Source organism: Canis aureus, chromosome 26, assembly GCF_053574225.1.
Source record: "Canis aureus isolate CA01 chromosome 26, VMU_Caureus_v.1.0, whole genome shotgun sequence".
NCBI lineage: Eukaryota > Metazoa > Chordata > Mammalia > Carnivora > Canidae > Canis > Canis aureus.
The window spans coordinates 15,316,310-15,339,067 of NC_135636.1; the positions used below are offsets into that span (position 1 = coordinate 15,316,310).

At 39.2% G+C, this 22,758-nt stretch overlaps 1 long non-coding RNA gene across 3 annotated transcripts in view; it reads right to left on the bottom strand.

Moving 5' to 3' along the window:
• LOC144297927 (uncharacterized) overlaps window positions 1-22,758 on the bottom strand; it is a 224,338-nt gene that overhangs the window by 84,447 nt on the left and 117,133 nt on the right. The window lies entirely within an intron of this gene.

A 22,758-nucleotide genomic window follows, 5' to 3' on the forward strand; every position in this document is an offset into this window, starting at 1 on the left:
GTACAATTACCCAAAATTTAGAATGCTGTAGGAATATGGGGACAGGAGATTAGGTTGCTATATACTGTGAATTCTTATGGTGTGGAAGGTGACTTGATTTCAAAATTGATAAAGTTTACCTGGTCCTCAAAAAAGCTCTCTCTCTTGTGCCTGAATTCTGGACCAGTTCCTTGTGTTTGGTATGAAGCTATACCTGTAGAAGGTGTCAGGTGATGATAGTGAGTATCTTGGGAAGGGGAACCCAGCAGTAAGGGATGCACATGGGCTGGTATTCCAGTCATCAAGCAAAGAGCAAGGTCTCTGAAGGAAATCAGTGAGTGTGTTTGAAAGAGAGTTTGCAAGAAAACAGGGAGGCGTGAATGAACTCTCTGGGAAATGGATATGGGGAGTCAAGAGAGAGTAGGGATACTAATATAGGCCACGTTCTAGCAGCTCATCTCTTTGGGTTCAATTCCATGACCCTTTGTCCAACTTCCCATATCACTTATTGTCTGTTAGCTACCCTGCTCAATGTCCTCCAGAAATACAACGATAGATAGTCATAGATGTAATGTGGCTCATGTCTCAATTTCATAGCCTTTTTTCTTTCATTTCTATCTAATATGTAAACTGAAATTAAAGCTTTCCCCAAAAGAGCTCAGAGTTGTAAAAGGAGATGTTTATACTAAGAGATGGTAAATCAACCGCCACCGAGATGGAACAATCCAGAACAGCATTACCACATCCTCAGTGCACCGTGAGTAATCACAACAAATGCCTGGGAGTCTGGAACAGAATATAGAGTCCTGGATGCAAAAGCATAAGATTTAAGCCGCAATTTTGACCTCACCACTGTGCAGTTATGTGACTTCAGGCAAGGCAACTACGTTCTCAAAGACTCCTCTCCACATAATTAAAATGGACTTAATTATATAGAGCTCAGGTGCTGTACTAATGCTTTATTGAAATTAACTCTTTCAAAGGCACTATTGGAAATGTGAAAGAAAATTTAAAAATGAAGTAAGCATTACTAACAGTCATTCAAAATAGACTGCAGAGGACATGGAGGAAGCAGCGCCTGTGTACCTCTTCTGTTTGAACTCTTCCAACACCATGGACTTCTGACTTTTGTCAATTGCAACTTGTCAATTATAGCTGGACCACCTCCTGGAACACATCCTTCTACTCTGGACTGAAATAAAGATAATGTAACACCTGCTAGCTAAAGAGTCAATCCTGTATGAGATAGCCAGTTTAACTCTGCCAGCATAATTCTTCCAGAACAATTTATGTAACCTTGCAGTTTTTGTCTTTGTAAGACTTCATTCCTTGCTGGCAATTTGGAGCACACCTTATATTTCCAACAATTTTTGTCTACTCTGTGTTCCCTGGACTTCAGTCCCTAAGACCCCAAATAGATGCTTTTGGTTGCTTTACAGCCTCCTCCTCTTCTTGGTCAACAGAAACAAAAGTCATAATTATAGTTGTCCCTGAACAATACAAGTTTGAACTGTGCAGGTCTACTTAATATGTGATCTTTTTGTGACTTTCATAACATTTTCTTTTCTCTAGTTCTTTTCTCTAGTTATTACTTTCCCATAATAATATAGCATTTAATACATGTAACATTTAAAATATGTGTTTTTTTTATTTTTTAAAAGATTTTATTTATTTATTCATGAGAGACACAGAGAGATAGAGAAGCAGAGACACAGGCAGAGGGAGAAGTAGGCCCCCTGCAGGGAGCCCAATGTGGGACTTGATTCTGGGACTCCAGGATCATGCCTGAGCCAAAGGCAGATGATCAACTGCTAAGCCACCCAGGTGTCCCAAAATATGTGTTGTTTGTTATCAGTAAAGCTTCCAGTCAACGGTAGGCTGTTAGTAGTTAAGTTCTGGGGGAGTCCAAAGTTCTCCGTGAGTTTTCAATTGCATGGAGGGGGTTGGTGTCCCTAACCTCCATAGTCAACTGTATTCCTCTTCTTGGTTCAGTCCTAAATGAATTGGGAAGCTCTGTTTGCCTCACTAATTGCCACCCTTACCAACCACTCCTTCCCCCCCACCCCCGCCCATCAGCTTGCATGTGTTCAAGGGCCCTTACAGCTTCAGGGTACATGGTCCAGCTACCACTGTCAGCACCTGCACTTCTTTGCCCAAGGTCTTTCTCTGACTGCTGGAGCCTACCCTGGCACTTTGTGCAGCACACAGGACATGCTAGAAGTAATGCAAAGTTCCCGCCAGAGCAGCCTTCAAACGATGACTAATGGAAATTGAATACAGATATACCAGGTCTCTTACCAGTCAGTGAGATAACCCTGCATGTAAGCACACACAGGTTTTCACAGTTCCCCAGGGGGATTAAGATCAGTCACCTATAGTGTAGCTGATTGAGAACTTACTCTTCATTGGCTTCCTCTTCTTCCCTGTCTCACTTCACCTACCTTCCTACAGTATTTCCAGAGATTATCTCCCAAATGTTCTACTAGTACTTGAATTCTTGTCTCACGTTCTGCTTCTTGGAGAATTCAACCTGAGACCCTGTCCCTTCAATCATTACAATTGTCTAGACATACCACTGTCCTTATATAGCCATCTCAACCAACCTAGGCAGCTTTACTCGACAACCAACACATACTCTATTTCCCTCTTTTCTACAAATCTCTCAGTACATAGGTATAATATCTGCATCACACCTTTTTTTTTTTTTTTTTTGAGTCCTTGCTTTTGAATTTCAATTCATTTGGGTATATACAAAGGTACAGAGAGCATTTTATCATCAGGACTAAAATAAAATGAACAAAAAAGAAATCTTATGATTTCATTTAAATGTGCAATAAAAAACATGAATAAACAAATAAATAAACAAAAGCCAGAGTCTCAAATACAGAGAACAATCTGGTGGTTGCCAGAGCGAAAGGGCATGAGGAAATGAGTGAAGTAGGGGAAAGGGATTAAGAGGTGCAAACTTCCTGTTACAAAATAAATCAGTCATGGTGATGAAAAGTACAGCATAGGCAATATAGTCAGTAATATTGTAATAACGTTGATGGTGACAGATGGTGACTACACTTATCGTGTGAGCCCTGTGTAATGTATAGAACTGTTGAGTCAATATGCTGCACACCTGAAATGCCTATGACATTGTGTTAATTATACATCATTTTTTTAAATTAAAAATAAATTTAAAAAAAAAGAACACTTCTAACTCCCAGGAGTTCTCATCCTCCTTCCATGGATAAAATCCAGGGGCTCTGTGAACTTGGATATAAAAAAGAAAATGGCATCTTCATGATCACTAACCTAAAACCTTTAACTGAAACCTGCAAGTAGCATTTCCTTCAATGCTGACTATGGGCTATGCTGCAGCAAAATTAGTAGTACCTGTGACTCGGTCACCAACAGAAATCACAGATGTTTTCATATTCCTTTTCCATCATTGGACATATCTCAGAATATCATTATGTTTGTCACTACTCCAAAGTTACGGTAGTTATCATATCTACAGCTGGATCTTATTATTTATGCAGTAAAAAAGTCATTTTTTGCTCTATCACAAATTTTAATAAATATTTTGATACCTGTATTTCAGTATGATTGGTTTCCTTTGCAGAGCTTTGAATTTATTTTATACATTAAAAAGATTACTCTAAGAAAGGGTTCAGATTCTTCACTAGAGAGCCAAGGACTCCAAGGCATAAAAGAGGTTAAGAGGCCCACATCATCTGTATCTCCGGCCCCGTGAGTGCATGTAGGCTCCCTCATGTCCTCAAGGTATCACTGGAGGATTCACAGTGCAGAAAGCAGACTGCCAGAGCAGGTTGGCATTATTGCTTCCTGGCAGCTCTGTGGAGGACCAAGTTTCTTTGGAGGGGTGGGGGGGTCCTGGATCCTCAATGCTGTTCAGACTCTCTCTGTCCTTCAAAGCTAAGAAGAAAATTTTCACTTACATGGTTACCAAATCCTCTCTGTTTCTGGGATAGCTTTGGAAGCTTTAGAGTCCATCTGGTTTCCCAGGAGTGAGCATACAGGGGCCAGAGCTTTGCAGTTCTGGGACTGCTTTCACTGGAGGAAGCCGCATATAGGTGCTGGTGCAGTTCATACTGACATACCAAATCATTCTTAAAAATGTATATATATTTATTGAACATGTGGCAATGGAGAAAAAAACTGAATTGGGATTCAGAGGGCCTGGATGTTAAGCACAGAATCCTTTCTCACAAGAAGAGTTCAATAGCAATACCTCTGTCCAGAGGGTGTACAATCTTATTCTGAAACAACCTGAACTGATGTGTTGGAAGATATTTTTTCTGCATCCTTACAGAAAACCAAAAAGGCAAGACCCTGACCTCTCCAAATACCACTTATGTTGGCAACATCCAGTTAAAAGAAAATCCAGGGTAGTCTTAAAGGAAGAAATCCCAGGCAGGAGATAGCACACTGTGTGCATATGCACGAGAAGAAAAGGGGAGAGAAAAGATTCATCTTTGCCATGAATCTTTATTTTGTGAGTATCAGGACCTTTCTCAACAGCAACATTAAAAACTCCAATAGATCAGGGAAAAAGACTTCTATTTGTTTGATCTATTCTTTCAGTCAAATTATTTTCCATCCATCCATCCTTCTGTCATGCCTTTTATTCTTTCATTTTTCTTCCATCTGACTTTTTCATCCTTCCATCCAGTTCTCTCTCCAAAGCTCTTTCCATTCACCCATCCACCCCTCCTTCCAGTTCTCCTTTCCTCTTCCCCTCTCCCCTCCATCAGCCTTCATCACTCTTTCTCATCCAGGCTTCCCTCCTTTCCTCCATCCATTCATGAATACTCTTAAGAGTGGCACTGGGACATGATGGTTTAATGTCTACCCTCTAAAGTCAGGGTAGCTGGTTCAAAACCAGGTCCAAAATTCTCTAGGTATATGTCTTTGGGCAATTTGCTTTAAGTCCCCTTACTTAAAGGTTGCTAGTTTCTTTACTGATAAATAGTAGCTAATAATAATCCCTACTCCACCGGTTTATCCTGAGGTTTAAATAAGCCAATACACATGAGATGTTACGTGTTATAAAGATAGTTGTTATTATTAGTATACTTCTATCTGGGGAGGGTTAATACGGCATCCAAAGATGAGCAAGCAATTCCCTTCTCAATACAAGTTTATCACACTGTGTTCATTTCCTAAAGTGTATAATTTAGCATTATAACCTCTGAGGAATAGTGAAAATTTTGAGGGCCTAGGATTTCCAAACCACTTTTGCACTCTCACAACTGCTGAACTTTGCCCCATTTCAGTTCCGTTCTATCAAGTGTGTTCATCTGAACCTTGATTTGTATACTGAGTTTCTTGCCAGCCTCCTGCAATGCAATTTAACATGAGAGGCAATATAATATTCTTGTTGGGGATAGCAGCCGTTCAATAGAATGGATTGGAACTCTCGCCATTGTGAGCATGATTTAAGTCCCCTTGTTATCAGGAAAGGTCTGCATGTTCTTTCAGCTCCATTGAGATGAGGCCTTTCAGTGACTGCAGTCAACTCCTTTTGTCCTTTTCATTAAAAAAAGCTCCAGGACTTTAGTAACCATAGAATTTCAAATTAACACTTAAGAAATGCAAAGCCTGGTGTGAGAAGTTAAGCAAAGAATAGCTTTGAGTTTGAGGACTCCTACCCGAGCAGCATGTGAATATAGCTGACTAGTCTCCTATGTCCAAAACCAGGATCTTACAGATTTGACTCTACAGACAAGCTGGCATCCAAAATCATGAGCAGTCTGACAATAAATATTACCACCCTCAGCTGACACTTCTACTTTGAAATAATTATGAATGGATAATTAGACAAAGATAGCTTACACTATGCTGCGGAAATACACAAATCCTAAAATCTCAGTGGTTTAGCACGATGAAGATTTACTTCTGGCTCATGAAAAATCTGGTGCAGGTTGACAGGGACTTGCCTCCATCTTGCAATTAGACACCCAGGCTCCCTGCATATTCTACTTCCACCATCTCAACGTGTGGCTTCCAAGGCTACTGAGGAGAAGAGGAAGGGAAGGAGGAGACACATCAGCTCTTGCTCCTCTAGGAAGGGATATCCACCACTTCTACTTAGGATCCACTGACCAAAACTTGTTTCATGGCCCTATCCCAATGGCAAGGGCTGGGAAATTCAAGTGAAAAAAAAGAAATAGTTGTTGCATCTAAGCATCTCATCCATAATTGGTAGACATTCCAAATCCATAAATGAAAAGATACTGAACATCCCTGCCCCCAAAGATTTGGAAATTTTTTTCAACACTCTTACATCCGTTGTGGAAAATGTCAACCTTTGTAAAAAAAACAAAATAAAAATTGAAAAATAAAATAAAAACCATGAACATTTGCACCAAAAAAAAAAAAAAAAAGAAAAGAAAAGAAAAGATACTGAACAGATGAAGATAATGGAAAATGTGGGTTGTTTCTAAATGACAATGAAAAGTACTAGGCAAGAGTTGTGGGAACCAGAGGCTCAATCCGAAATAGCTGACCACTTGCACAGCACTTCTTGAAAGTCTAGTGTTTTATCTTTAAACTTTTCATTAATTTAAAAGTTCAGCTCTGTCCCCCCAATGATGAGAAGATGACACGGGTTTATTTTTTGGATATTTCCCAGCAAGCAGTGTACCCTCCCAGGGATTTGCCTTCCCTGGCTTAAGGAGCACCCTCTAAATGTCCAATAGATGGTTATTAAATGGTAGTGAAGAGGGTGTATTTAAGATGCAAGGAAATGCCAGTGTTAATGCGAAGGCCCTGCACCATGGTTGAGTATGTGCCTGGATGCCCTGAATGTCCTATTCTAAAGTGCAAGTTCATTGCAATAACAGTGCTTTATACACTTTTTAATTAACTTTTAACTTGAATCCTCCTTAGTGTCCATTCACAAAGGGCAATGAACCCAGGACTATGAGTCTGTCCAAAGCCTATTCTCGCCATGTGACTAACCGGGACCCCTACCAGAATTTCTTCTTCCCTCCCTATCTCCCTTTGCTTCTCAGCCAGGATTTTCACTGAACAACAAAGATGAGCCTCAAACTAGTGAATCCTAGGGATACACTCTTGCTTTAAAAGGACAAATAAAGAGAGAAGCCTTCTGAGAAGAAGCATGAGTTTGCCTGATTTCCAGGTTTTTGTTTTTGTTTTGTTTGTTTTTCAACTGATGCAAAGCTACCCACATTCCTCACTGTTTCCTGACCACTCCTTACCCCAATGTCTGAATCCAGATGGCTCTCCTGCATTCTGGACCTCATGTTATCTGAACTTGGACGTCTGCCTAGGTCTGCAAATCTGTCCTTGCTTCTACAACCCAATCTGATAATAGATATTTAAAAATAAGTGGCATAATAGGTATTTATTGGATACTAGGTATTTAAAAATAATTTTAAAAATAATTTAAAAATGAAATAATTACTTCTTTAACCAAACAATTATTATGTATCTTCTGTCTTCCAGGCATGGGTAGATAATAAGATGGTAACTACAGAGTGAGATCAGGTTCCTGTTCATCATGCAGTTTACTTTCTAGAAGTGGAGAACAGGTAAAGAAATAACTAAAAGCAAGATGATTCTAGATGACACTCAATCCTGCAAAGGAAGGGAAACAGGGTGAGGTGATAGGAAGGGACTATGGTTAGGGCAACATGCAGAGTGGTCAGAGAAGGACTTCCTGCCTGGGAGAAGTGGGGAGCTCTGGGGAGATGGGTGGGATAGCAGGTCTGGCAACCAGGCAACTGCTCCAGAATGAACTGGGCATGCAGGATGGAAAGGATAAAGATTACCCTTATCCTCCTCTCATACCCAATAAAGGAGCATAGTGTTCTTTTTTCTTATCTCTGCTCCAGTGCCCTGGATCCTCTGTGAAAGCTAGGATATAAATTTCATATTAAATGTAATAACAGACCATCTTCACGAAAGACCTCATTCTCTCTTTCCTAAATCAGCATCTCTCCAAGGAACTAAACAAAACACCTGCCTTGATCTTTGGTCAAGCTGCTGTGACCTAACTTTCTCTATTGAGACCAACAGTTGATGACAAGTTATAATAGAAACAACTGCTCACTTTCCAGCTGCCCTCAATCGGCTAGACAACATCCCTCTGACTGATTAAGTCACTAGGGAAAATCTTTTCTCTGTTCCCAGTGACTGCTGATTGATGGCACTGAAGGATCCTTGCTGCTCAGGCCCTTATTCAAGGGAGGCTATCAATTTCTGTAGATCCCTTGGCCAATCTACCCCCATCTATTTCAGGAGTTGGAGGAATTGCCTCAGAAGTATATGTGGCCCTGCACCCAAGGAGAATGATGGGGACAGGGTGAGAGGAGGGAGAAATAACACGGCCTCACAATTAGATCAGCACTGAGTTTGCTCAGAAGCAGCCAGCTCCATTACTCTGCTTATATCACAGCTACCTTCCCTCCTCATTCTTCCCCCATGTACCCTTGTGCCATGTTCTGCAGGCAGATGCAATAACAAGGAAGAAAAGAAAAGTGGATGCTATGCAGGTTGAAGAAAGTGGAGACAATTCAAGTCTTTTCAGATAAGAGAAGTTCTTAGAGAAGTTTATCTGGGAAAGGATGATTTAATAATCTGGCATCATACTATGTATAAAATGTACTCCTGCTTTCCCTCTCCCCTACCCCTGCATTTTTAAAGACAAAAGACATGAAAATAATCTACAGTAGGTGGCATGGAGTGAGCAAGGAACAGGATTTCAAGAAGATTTGTATCAGAGCCTTATCCTGTTAGTAGATTCCTGGGCAGCTCTGAGCAAGTTCCTCGGCATCTCTGTTCATCTACAAAGTGAAGCAATTTCTTGACAAAACTTCTAAGGCCCCCTTTTGTTTTAATATGCCATAATTCCTATGCAGTTGGAGATATTCAGCTTCACTGGAAAAAAAAAGAACCTTTTGACAGATACTAGTTTTTAAAAAAGCCTTGTAATGCCTCTTTCTAAAAAATAGTTATTTGATAAATCCATATGTTAAGCTCCCACTTCTTCATGTTGGGACATTCTGCCTAAGGCAAGATGGGACAGGTTGGAATCCTGCAAACACTCGAAGGAGGAACATTTTTTAAAGATTTTTATAACAGTATTATAATGGAAAAAGAGAAATCAGTGTTTTCAGTTCATATATCTACTTCTTTGCCAATTTAAATTATTTGATTATTTTATTGATTATTGATTCATTTGACTAATTTATTGATTTCTTTATCTTCAAAATTTTCTACCTTGTCCTAGAAAATATTTCAAATAACAAAAGACTTTATGGTAAAGTGATTTATCCAATAGTTACTCTTCTATTTCATTTACCAAGACTTAAGGATTTATTTGTTAATATTTTTAAGGGAAAAGACCCTCATTACTCAATGAAAATTGATGATGTACTTAAAAATTCTTTTTCTGGTGCCGATTTAAAAATTGCAAAGTTCACACTACTCTGTCTTCTCCTTAAATTGGACTCTAAAGTTGATTAGAAGTAAGCACTTTTGAGTTGAATTTCAGTGGAATTTTCCAAATCCATTCCACAAAAGTTTAACTGTATGTTTGAGAAAAGTTAAACACATTCCTGGCCTCCAGGAAGCTCAGAGTCCAGCTGGGACACAGGCCTAGAAAAGATAAATTACAATCCAGAGCTATAGGGAGAGGCTTCTTGGGGCCAGCCCATACTTTGTGACTGAGCACCATGGCAGGTGCACACTGGGCCAGGGGTCACACACATTAGACACAATCATGCAGTACTATAGAATTCTTAACCTGTTCCCTGTATCTGCTACATGATAGTAACTGAATAGACTGGTCTCCTTCAACATTCAAGGGAAAAATATTTTTACACACATGTCTTTTTGGAAGGCAATTTCTACAGTAGGACATAGTGGGACAGGGTTTGGAAGACTAAAAGAGCCGGTACTTAAGTTTTCTAAGCATAGTAGAACAACAGGATCTATAGGCTCAGGGATCCTGCAGGGAATGACTAGTTAACTGAGTAGTGTTTTTAGAAGCAAAACAGAAGGTTCCAGGCTCAGTCCTGGGTAGGTACCTACAGTGGTAAATGTACATTATGTTGATCGCTCACTACAGGCTTCTAAATGTACAGTGGATGCAGCCCATAATGGGCACAGAGGCATTCCGTCTCCCTAAATGACATGGTGTCTGGCTACACCCATCCAACAGTGATCACATTAGAGCCAGGCCTCCAGCTCCAGGCTGTCAAAGACTATTGAATTTGCTGTATTTTCTGAGCGATAAAAGCAGACTTTTAATTTAATTAATCTCATCCTTGATTGCATTAACCACCCATGTGGCCAGAAAGTACAGCTTGGACCTCGGGCACTGTCTGCATTAACCTCTCAGGCATTGAGGACTCAGGGTTTCAGTGAAGGGAATGATTCATTTTTCTATTGATCAGAAACAAACCCAGCCAAAAGCCTCAGCTGGCTTAGGGACTAGATGCTTGGAAAGCAAATTCTAAATAAGGAATGGGGAGGGCAACCCAAACATTTCTTTGACAATCTTTTGATCTGAGGGATTCAGACCATTTTCTTTGAACCAATGAAACCTTTTATCCTCAAAGGTATGAAATTTCTAAGAAAGCAAAACGTTGATTTCAAAGTGATAGGCATTAGATGAGTTTGATCTTGACATTCTGGATACTGGGGCTTCAGTAGATGGGACTGAACACTCAGATACCATATGTTGCTGACAGAATCAGTCTATTTTTAATGAGATCTCAAACATGCATTCACCTAAAGTCAGGTGGTTTAGCGGATATTGGATGGTAGTATCCAAAATGACACAGATAGGCTGGGTAGAAGGGGAAAATGTAATGAGAGGATACCTAACAGAAGGGAATGTAATGTTTTACACTGAGGTTTAAAAACTAATCTAGGGGCAGCCCGGGTGGCTCAGCAGTTTAGTGCAGCCTTCAGCCTGGGGCCTGATCCTGGGGACCCAGGATTGAGTCCTGTGTCGGGCTCCCGGCATGGAACCTGCTTCTTCCTCTGCCTGTGTCTCTGCCTCTCTCTGTCTCCCATGAATAAATAAATAAAATCTTTAAATAAATAAATAAATAAATAAATAAATAAATAAATAAAAACTAATCTAGACAAAAAACAGAAAGGAGTATATAGACTTGAACAGCAGTAGGTATAGAAAAAAACTTATTGATTTTAGTAGATGAGAAAGCCAATATAAATAATAAATGTAATGCAACCGATAGAAACCAATGCCATGTTAGGCTCTGAAGAGACACTATTGGTGCCCTGCCTAGCTCTCCTTTATGGGGCTTACGCACCTAGCCACTGGCATCTGAGTGTTGACTGCTACTAGCTCAGAACCGGCCTGATTGGCAGAGAATTGCCTTTGGCTGATAGGAGTTTGGGGAAGTAACACTCAGCCAGGGTAGCCTGCAGCCAAAAACTGATGAAATTACAGTTACAAGAGACTGATTAGATCCCTTGCTTTGGGAGTGGGACCAACTCTTGTGATTCACCTTCTAGAGCTCCTTGTGTGATTAGTCCGGACTCTAGCTGAGACCACAGGTGTGATATTGTGATTTATAAGAAATATATATTTGGCTTTCATCCCCATTTCTGGCATAAAGGGGGATGAAATTTGGAATTTCCTTGGAATTTGGAATTTCCTAAGTGATGAGAGTGATAAAGGTTTCTTCTGCTATGTGAAAGAGGTGACTTTTGGAAAGCTCCTAAGGATGACAGCTTGTTGCCAAGACAGCCAACGAGGTGATTAGAGGGATGGAACTTCCATTCTCCATCCATATCAGACCCTCACCTCTGAGGAGGGGAGAAGGGTTAGAGATTCAGTTCAGTCATGGATGAGTTAATCAGTCATGCCTATGTAATGAAGCCTTTATAAAAGCCCAAATGGACAGAGCTGCCAGGATGATAAACTCATGGAGGTGCTAGAAGGATAGCACCTTGGGAGGGCATGGAAGCTCCTCTGTCTTTCCCCATACCTTGCCCTATGCATCTCTTCCATCTGGCTGTTCCTGAGTTATATACTTTTGTAATAAACTGGTAATCTACTAAGTGTATGCTTCTTTCAGTTCTGTGAGACCCTCTAACAAATTAATGGAGCACAAGGAGATCATGGGCACCTTTGTTTATAGTCAGTCAGTCAGTCAGTTAGTCAGCCAGTCAGAAATACAGGTAACCTATGCCTGCAAATTGGTGTCTGAGGTGAGGGGCTTGGAAGGACATTTTTATGGAACTAAGCCATAAACCTATGGAATCTGATGCTGTTTCCTGGTAATTTAAATTGAGTTAAATCCTCAGACTTGCTTTTTGGTGTAGAGAAGCCTCACCTCTCTCCCTACATACATACTGGAATTGTAACTGGGGCCCAAAGGTGCAAGAGCACCTGGCTCCAGGGTTCCCAAACAGATCAAGTTTGGCTGCTAGCTGCTGACAAAATCCAGAGAGAGAGAAGTGGAGGTGAAACAAGAAAGGAATTTATTTAGTAAAGCCAACACTGGGAAGATAGTACAGTAGTGTCCCAAAGGCTGTATCCAAAGTGCTAAAAATACTTCTAAATTTATATAAGGAAAATGTGAGACAGAGCTTGGTGGGTACATGCAGCTGGGTGGTAAAGGTCAGGTCAATTACTGTCTTGGGGTCAGTCACACCAGGTCTTGCTGGTGTTGGGGCAGTTGTCATTGCTTGAGGGTAGTTTCAATTTTCATCACAGAATGCTTTGCCCACTGAGTCTTTTCCCTGAATTAGAAGAAGAACTTAGGAAGTACAAATTGAGGTCAAAATGGAGGTAGTTAAAGTGACTACTGGGTCATCTTTCAGAACTGGTGATGAGAACATACAAAATAACATGTTGGCTCAGCTCCTCCTACTAGCCAACCTTCTTCCCTTACTTCCATTCTTCTGGAAAAAATTCCTCAAGTAATCACTTTCCTGTCCTACCATCTCAGGTTCCGCTTACCAGAAACCTGGCCTAAAATATCTGCATTGATAAAGACTTGCCCCAGGAGGAAGGGGGATATCTTACCTTGTGGCACCTGAAAAACTGTGCTAGATTTTGGGCATACCACCCAAAGAGGCAATAGTCACAAGCTCAGAGGTTCCAAGAGAGGTGACTCAGATGTGAAAGTTCTAGAAACTCTTGACTTTTTAAAGTAGTTTTAAAGATTGGGATTATGGAATAGTTCAAGGCCTGTATGGATACAGAAAAACTACTCATTCCTCTTACAGGAAAGAACATTTGTTATTATGGTGGAAAGTTTTGTTAATGGCTCCCAGGCTGCAATCTTATAAACTGTTCATCTGCACTGCATTCAAAATTCAGTGGAACATCCTAAGTAAAATTACAGAATATTACAAAGCATCAATTCATTCAGAAACATTTATTGACAATTTATTTTGAATTAGGCAATGTTTAAGACACTTGGGGTTAAAAATTGAAAAGAAATAAAAATTGGAAAATGTAGCTCAGTTTCTATATCTCCCTTTACAAAATAAAGCAAAGAATCTTACACAGAGAGGAAACCTTCCTTATGTCCTTGGGGTGATAAAGTGCAGTGAGGCCTCACTTTCAGCTGATAGAAACTTGAAAGAAGGAAAGACCTTTGATTTACCAAGATAAAGCTAAGTCCAATAAAACTACTCTATTTCTTATTCTCTAAGTTTGTGTGTTTCTGTTTTCCTTTGTTTTGTTGTTGTTGTTGTTGTTTTTATTTTCTGTTTACTGTTGAATAAAAAAAGGGAAGAAGTTGAAGGAGGAGGAGACAGACAGCCAATTCAGGCTTGGGAATTGAGTGAGACAATCTGAATCTGTGGATCAAATCAGCCTTCTGTTCAACAGCTCTTTTTCTCCCTCTTCCTCTCCCTTTCTCTCTATTCTTTTCTGTTTCTCTCTCAGTCTCCAAAAATAAAATATAAATTTGGTAGATTGTCCAAATATTTGGCATCCAAGGAGCCTAATAATGAGTTAGTTACAATTCAAAGTGCCCTGCAGGTCAGAGCATTGGATTACCTGCTGCCTGGCATGCTAGTCATTTAGTCTTTTTCAGACAATTTTCTCAATCTGACCTTTGCCACCTAGGATTCTGGCTTCCCCATGGGAATCAAGGAAACTCATTTCAACAGCAGCACCTTCCATCAGTTCCTCATGCCTCAAGATCAGCCACTGTAGTGCTGTTGTGTATTGGCTTGATATGATTTCAAATCCACATGTTTTAATCCACTTGTTTATGACAAAGACAAAAAAAATTGTTTTGGTACAAGAATAAAGTAAGCTGTGTCAGGATGTCATTATATCATCTCTTTTCATCATTAAGAAGTCAGTAATTCGGCTGCTAGGGGCCCAGTCAGGGTTCATCTATGAAAACATATGAAGAAGCAACTTTGTCAAGAGGACATTTGACTATAAACACCAAGAGTATGTGAGGATTACCCAAATGTGTTTGGTTTGGGCAAAGATGCACTTTGCTGATCTAAATAATTCCCCAGTGACCTTGGGACAATTAGCTCCTGTGCAGTAGAGGTGCATCTTACTAGCAGTGGTGAAAGCTGTGAGGTAACCCCAGAAAATAATCTGTTTGTATGTCAACATTGGTCTCATTTTTTCTCCAGCAATGTGCTCTAGCAGCAAGGGAGTTATACTTTTGCCTGGCAACCGGATGGCAGCTCTCATTGACTTAGTCTCTCCCTCCTAAGTACCAACTTATTATAAAGGTAAATGCCAACTAAATTTGAACTTTATTCCTTTCACTGCCTCCCTCCCCCTGCCTGGAACAATAGCATGATTTTCATTGATTTGGAGTATGTTATTTCTTTACTAGTATATCAAAAGACATTATCTTCTTGTGTGCTATTGGCTCATGAAATTCCCACAGTGTACCTGCACTAAATAAATCATTGGTAAAGGCAAACTCAGTCTCTGAGCATGATTTCCACCCCCAAACGAAACAAGTTCTTTTCCTCAATAATGTATGTTTCATAGCTTCAGTGAAGAAAGAATCTTTTAGGATCTCTTGAGGGGCATCATTTGGTAGGTTTCAATAGGTCACATATGATGAATCTGCTTTAACTTTTGAGTCCAGATTTCAGTCCACTAAACTGTTGGCACTCCTGGCACCAACGTGAGCAGAGTAAATTAGCATCTCTGGAATATTCACTAATGTTGATGAAATCAGGCAGACCAAAAATTGTTTTTGTCTTACTTTGATCTCACATCATTGTAATAAATTTTTACAACTATATGCCATCTTTTGTTCCTGGAAATTAGCATAATATTATACCTCATTTGTTTTGAAGCCCTTCCTTCTCATATTTGGCTTCATAAACTGCACTGAGATATCTGTGCTTTACGTGAAATCTAGAGACCATGAAAAATGAGGTGAGGTGATAGAAGAATTCCTTCTTGCAAAGGAACTTGCTCAGTGGAGAGTCCCCAGCATGTGTAAATAGCCTATTCAAACAAAAAAGTTCTTTTGCCTAAGATACCTAGGCAATCTTAAAGGGGAGTGAGGATTTGAGACCTTACAAATCATCTGAGGTTTCCTGTATTTCCCTATTCTAGCTCTTGTTTTCCCTAATCAAACACTTGAAAAACCTAATGAAACCTCAAACTCAGTGGCATTGTCTTATAACAGCCACAAATATCAGACTTTCTGTTTAATTTTCAGACTAGGGGGTTGCAAGAGATAAGAGATTAAAAGAAGTCATAGAAAGTAATGGTAATTCTATCAGGGAAAGAAAGTTTTTGGTTTTCAGCCCATGTTTTAAGGTGAAAGTTAAGAAATGTGACATTGTTGATCTCTTTTCTTAAGTTCAATACCATTAGACCCAATACCTTACCCTCTGGTCCTTAAATATTTTTATACTATTTTGGGGAAGTAGCCAATTGATCTCCTAAAGTTATGCCTTCATCCCTAATGACCATAGATGAGCATTAAATTAATTTTTCTTGGGGATCGGGTGGCTCAGCAGTTTAGTTCCTGGCTTTGGCCCAGGGTGTGATCCTGGAGTCCTGGGATTGAGTCCTACATCAGGCTCCCTGCATGGAGACTGTTTCTCCCCCTGCCTGTCTGTCTCTCTTTCTTTCTCTCTGTCTCTCGTGAATAAATAAATAAAATCTTTTAAAAAATTAATTTCTCTTCATGCTTTGCCAGAGTGCATACCTTAATACTAACCAGATCTTCACTGCCAATAGCCCCAGGCAAGTGAAACAATCAATCTCTTATTTTCTAAATTTCTTAGAGGGTCTGATGACCATCTACTTTTGCTACCTGACTACTTTGTTTCCAATATCCACATCAATAAGTGTTCTTATTTGCAAGCTACAATAAAATCTAGATGAACTACGTAGAAAATACAGTTTAAAAGGGAATGTTGGATATCTGGTGAAACACTGGAGAACCACAGTTACAGCATTGTAGGTGGGACGATAACCCACAGCATACAACTGGGGAAGAAAACAGCTACTGCTATGACCTTGACATAAAAGCATGCTCTGCTGCAATTTAGTGCAGCTGCTATTGCTATTCCTAGGAACCTGACTTTTTTACATCCACCTCCATGCTCAGACTGCTTTCAATGCTGTTTCAAAAGTGGCTACTGCTGCTACTGCTATCTATAGAGCACACTTTGTTGTCCTTATTTTTAGTGAAAGACCTACAGGGGGAGTGGGATTGACTGGCAGAAACTCACAATATGTCCTAAGCCCCAGCTTCAAGGGGGAGAGGGAAAATATGCATATGGGATGTTCAGCTTCTAGGGTGGGAGGGAACTCAGAATCATATGGAAATAATCATATTGTCATGGATGTTTTCCCGCCTTGTCAAAGATCTGTTTTCCTCCTCTAATGCCCAGCCACTGACTCGATATTTTCTAGTTCCTATTTCAGACTTCATGAAGCGGTCTGTTCTTTGGCTGGAGAGCTCTCAGTGTTTGAAAATCCAATATAGTGTTAATCAAGTACTTTACACATTGGGTGCTATTACAAGAGGAAGAGCCAGGTCTGATGCTGGGTGCTTTATGTCATTATCTTATTTGTCCAAATTTATGACTAAGAAGAAAGTAGAGTCTACTTCATTTTGTAGATGAATAATTTGAAATTTGGAGAGATTAAATGACTTAGCCAAAATTATATAATTAGGAGGTAAATACAAAGGCTTGAATGAGAAGTTTCTGATTCTCCACTCTTCTCTGTACTCATATTCTTTTCCACATGATTTTGCAGGCCCCCACCCCATCAAGGCAGAAATGACTTTGCTGACCCTTGACTTTGGGCTTGGTCGTGTGACTTAATTTGACCAATAGGATGTTGACACATATGATACAAGTAAAGGTCTGATGAACTCTGGGTCATGTGGTCCACGCTGCAGAGTAATAGAAAAAAAATTCAAATGAAAAAGAATAGGAACAATGGAATTTGACCTATAATTAAGAGCTTAAATGGGTGGCATCAGTTTTCTTGTTAATAGAGTCTTCAAAAGGGCACCTTGGGTGGTTCAGTCAGTTAAGTGTTGGCCTTTGGCTCAGGTCATGATTCTGGAGTCCCAGGATCAAGCCCTGATAGGATTCCTTGCTCACTGGGGAGTCTGCTTCTCCCTCTGCCCTCATTCTGTTCATGCTCTCTCTGCTCTCTCGCTCTTATTGCTCTCTTACTGTCTCTCAAATAAATAAATAAAATCTTTAAAGAAAATAAAGGAATTCAAAGAATGATAGATAAGTAAGGGTAAAAATGACCAGGAATGACCTTTATTGAAGAGGAAGAATATGAATGGGTCTTGAAGAACTCAGGAAATTGTGGTTGACATTGCCAGGGAATTTAAAACCCAGTGACAAAGAGAAGTTACAGCTAGCAGTGCAGGGGACATCTTCTTCCTTATACCCCTCCCTATGCCTAGCAACAGAAAAAAATACAGTTTTCCCCTTTTTACTCTATAACTCTTATTTGCAATGCACTTTTCTCCATCATGTCATTGTAGAAAATAAAATAAATAGAGTTGAGTGCTGTGATAAGAAGCTTTTCAACCCAGCTGTGTGTGTGTTGATCAAAATATTTGGATAGAGTGCTTGTCAAAGCACTTAGGTAAGGAGAGATAAGTTCCATTATAAACCTGGGAGCAAAACAAAGTAGGTGTAAGAATATGAGGTAAAATTAGTTGTTTAGCTTCAATGAATTTGTATTTGGCTGTTTTCCCTTTAGCCATTCAGGAAGAACAGAAGCTATTTACCATGTGTCTAGTGCTGCAAAAGTACAAAGAAATACAAGAAACAGTGCATTGTGGAGCTATGTTGAAGTTGATATTCCTACTTCCTGAAGCAGAACTGTCTTGGCTATCTTTTAAACATGTTAGAAGGATTATGTCATTCATACAAAATGGGAAACTATTCAAGTATTATTAAGCATTAATTATTAACAGTATTTGTTCAAATGTGTGTCTCCCAAGTACTCAATACATATCTTTTGGTTACATTTAAAGGAGAACTTAGCTCAGAGCTGGGATCTGTATTCAGTATAAACCATTCCACTGTGTGCCCCTCCTTCTTGCCTTCTCCAGCAAATAAACCATTTGGAGCCTGGTCTATGTATCCTTCAAAAACTAACTCGCACATTATTTTATTATTTCACACTCAAGTTTAGCTGCTGCAGAACTGGCTTCCTTCCTAAGAGAGCATTTCATTGAACCAAATTGAATTCGTTAGAGAAAAAAGCCCACGATTAGCCAACAAGCTAATTTCTTGATCACCATGAGCATAGTACAAGTGGGCCAAACAGGCACTATAACCTGGGTTGTTTCAGCCTTTGGCACAAGGTTCAGATGACCATTCTTTACAGTGCCTTGACAATTCAACAAAACACATAATATCTGTGGACCCCAGTTTCCTTTTCTGAAATGGTGCTAAAATCTAACATTCAGTGATTTTATGATAAACCACAAATACAGTGATACTGTGGATTAGAAAGAAAAATTGGTACAATTAGTGAAATGATGTTACTGAGAAACATGATGTTAGGGAGAGGATTTGAACCTAACCTCCATATGTAGTTGCTCTCTCACTATAATATAGCCTCTTGTTCTCTTTACAATTCAGGGTGCCTAAAATATACTTGTCTATTCTGGTCTTTTCAAATGGATAGTGCTTTTTTATAGTCTGAGTATCTTTCTGTAGACAGGTTAAAAACTTAAATCACTATTTTGCCAAAATTTATTTTTCCTCCTATTAACTCTGGATACATTTTTTTTCTTATTTCATCTGCATCTTAATAATGAAGAGAATGTACTATTTATGATTACCATTAGCCTACCTGTGGGGACAGGAGTGTTATGTCCTTTCTTCGGAAGAAATCTGTACTAGATAATAACTATCACAGTTATTTACTATTGATTTGTTTGCAATAGTAAAGTTTATTCAATGTACTCCAATTGTACATTCAATTAAGCTCAGCTCTTTGGGAGAAATGAATACTATTTGCCAATTGGTATGTCTCAGACCTTAGAGACTTAGGATACCCCTTTAGCCCATAATTTCATCAAGAGTTAATGTCCCATTAGGTGGGAAATCCAGTTGCCCTGGGAATAGGATGAAATAAAATGTCTTAAACTAGCTTCTTTCGGGATCCCTGGGTGGCGCAGCGGTTTAGCGCCTGCCTTTGGCCCAGGGCGTGACCCTGGGGCCAATCCCACGTCGGGTTCCCTGCATGGAGCCTACTTCTCCCTCTGCCTGTGTCTCTCCCTCTCTCTCTCTCTCTGTGTGACTATCATAAAATAAATAAATAAATAAATAAATAAATAAATAAATAAATAAATAAATAAAACAGCTTCTTTCATGCTCTGGCATGGTGCTGGAACATTGCCTGTGTATCCCAGCCTTTCACATGACCCAAACTCTTCGTCAAGAGAGAAATGTACTAAAAAACTGATGTTAGCTCTCAATTGGCCACCCCCAGACTCACATTCACACTCATGAATTTATGTCAAGTCAGGCTAATCATTCTTTATGGGTTTCCTCCAGAATTCCTTTTAAAACCTCTTTATTTTTTTAAAGATTTATTTATTTATTTATGATAGACATAGAGAGAGAGAGAGAGAGAGGCAGAGACACAGGAGGAGGGAGAAGCAGACTCCATGCCAGAGCCTGATGCAAGACTCGATCCCGGGACTCCAGGATCGCGCCCCAGGCCACCTCAGCCAAACTGCTGAACCACCGAGGGATCCCCCAAAACCTCTTTAAAATAAACCCTCTCTCAAAGAAAAAAAAAAGAATATTACAACAGTGTTAGAAGTATAAGATTATATTTTCCCTGTGTTTGAGACCTACCATGAAATACATTCATCTACAGATTATTGGTTTCATTTTTGGTTGGCTCCAAGGAGCACTACCATCTCTGGATCCCTTTAAAATAAATTCTGAGGAAAAACTTATATAGGACTTAACTGAGGAAAAATTTATGTAGAACTTAATTGGGAAATTATCAGTGGTTGACTTAGAGAAGAAGCTCAGTCTGCACTATTTCCCATCTTCAGTTTAGAGAAGCAGGGGATATACCAATGTGAATACCTTCTCAAGCAAAGCCAGTTTAAAATAATTAAAAATGTATTTTTAAGCTATCAAGAAAAAAAGGGAAATCCTCATTGGTCAAGATGGTAAAACGAGAAATCCAAAGGTATAAGTGAAGAGTGAAGCTGATGGGTGCTCCAAAGCTTTCACCTGACCCTTGCTTACCATAAATGTTTATTTTAATGACAACATGGGAATGAAGATAAGCTTAAAGATCACCCAGCCCAGAATAAGGCCAGAACTCCAAAGGCCTACATCATCATTTGAAGACTAAATTAGGTATATGAAAAAAAAAAAAAAACCCTCCCATACAATGTACTCATAAGGAAATTTGCCTGTCTCAAACTTGCTGATAAATTGGAGGAAAAATGCCTTAAGAAAACCTAACCATAAGCCATTCCTTACTAGGTTGCTGACCCAAATTCAGACTCTATGTTGTCTGAAAAAATATCAAGACAAGAATTTATGTTAAAGAGATCCAGAAATGGTAGTGTTCCTCTGAGCCAATCAGGAATAAAACCAACACTCTGTGAATGAATGTACTTCATGAGAGATCTCAAACAACTGTCACAGATAAAACCCCAAAACTAACTCATAGTGAAGCAATATATGTATATATACTCTATACACAAATATAATTAAATATATAAAAATTTAAATATTAGAAGTACCTAAATATTTCAAGATACTTAGATATGTATACATATATGATATATATATATATACACACACACACATACATATCAGTATGCAACGTATGTTTAATTTATTAAAAATAAAGTAGGCAAATGTGAGAAACAAGAGCTTATAATAAGTTGTCTAGCAGTTTTGAAAAAAGAGCCAAATCAAATTTATACAGATGAAAAGCAAAGCATAATGATTGAAAGCTAAAGGAAGAAAAGCAGATTAAATAAGAGGTTTCCAAACCTTCATATTAAATGATGTCCTTAGGATCTCAGTAATTTTATCAGTGTTTCTAAGCCCAAAGAAATTCCCTACACTCCCATCTAATAAATTGTTACATTAGGTTCGAACACTTAATATATATTTGTCAAAAGAACTTAGTAGCAATTCAAAAATTAATAAGAATAGGGGTACCTGGGTAGCTCAGTCAGTTGAGCATCCAACTCTTGGTTTTGGCTCAGGTCATGTTCTCAGGGTTGTGAGATTGAGCCCATGGTGAGCATGCTGCTTGGGATTCTCTCTCTCTCTCTCTACCACTGCCCCTTCCCTGCTCATGCTCTCTCTCTCTAAAATTTAATAAGAATAAGCTGAATAAAAAATAACAATTCTGTTTCATTCTTAAGTAACCATTTCAAGTAATGTTGGGCACTGACAACTTTCCAAAGTGTAATTCAGATCGGACCCAACCAAACTCAATTCCTATTCCACATCAATTGTTTTTGTTCTTTCCTTTTGATCACAGTAACTGCAAAAGAATGGAATGTTGAAACTGACCTACTTTGAGGTAGCAGCAGAGTGTCTTGCTACTACAGTGTTGAGTTTTGCTTTGTTTCCCTCAAATATTAAAATATTCTGTGGCCCCTATTAGTTTAATATATCACCCCAAAGCAAGTCAATGACCTGGGGCAAGTCAGTTTGGGAACCACAGATTTAGATACTGCTAAATGGGGGACCTGGTGAATTGGAATATAGATTTAAAGAAATGCTGAGTGAACTAAGTCAGTCAGAGGACAATCATCATATGGTTTCACTCATACGGGAAATATAAGAAATAGTGAAAGGGATTATAAGGGAAAGGAGAGAAAATGAGTGGGAAATTTAGAGAGGGTGATGAAACATGAGAGACTCCTAACTCTGTGAAACAAAGGGTAGTGGAAGGGGAGGTAGGAGGGGTTGGGGTAACTGGGTGACAGACACTGAGGAGGGCACTTGATGGGATGAGCACTGAGTGTTATACTATATGTTGGCAAATCGAACTTCAATAAAAAAAAGGAATGATCTAGAATGCACCCCAAAGTTTTAAGAGAAGTCAAGCAATAAACACATGGTGCATATGATGAGATGTTTTCCAAAATGGAGGGTGGAAAAAAAGAGAATATAGTGGAAAGGTGATATTTAGGACATAATATCTGACAATTTTCCAGAATTAATAAAAGCTCAATAGTCATTCAATTTGTGATACATAGTAAATCTCAAGTAGAGTGAGAAATTACAAACAAAACAAAACATTATCACCTGTATCTGTAACAC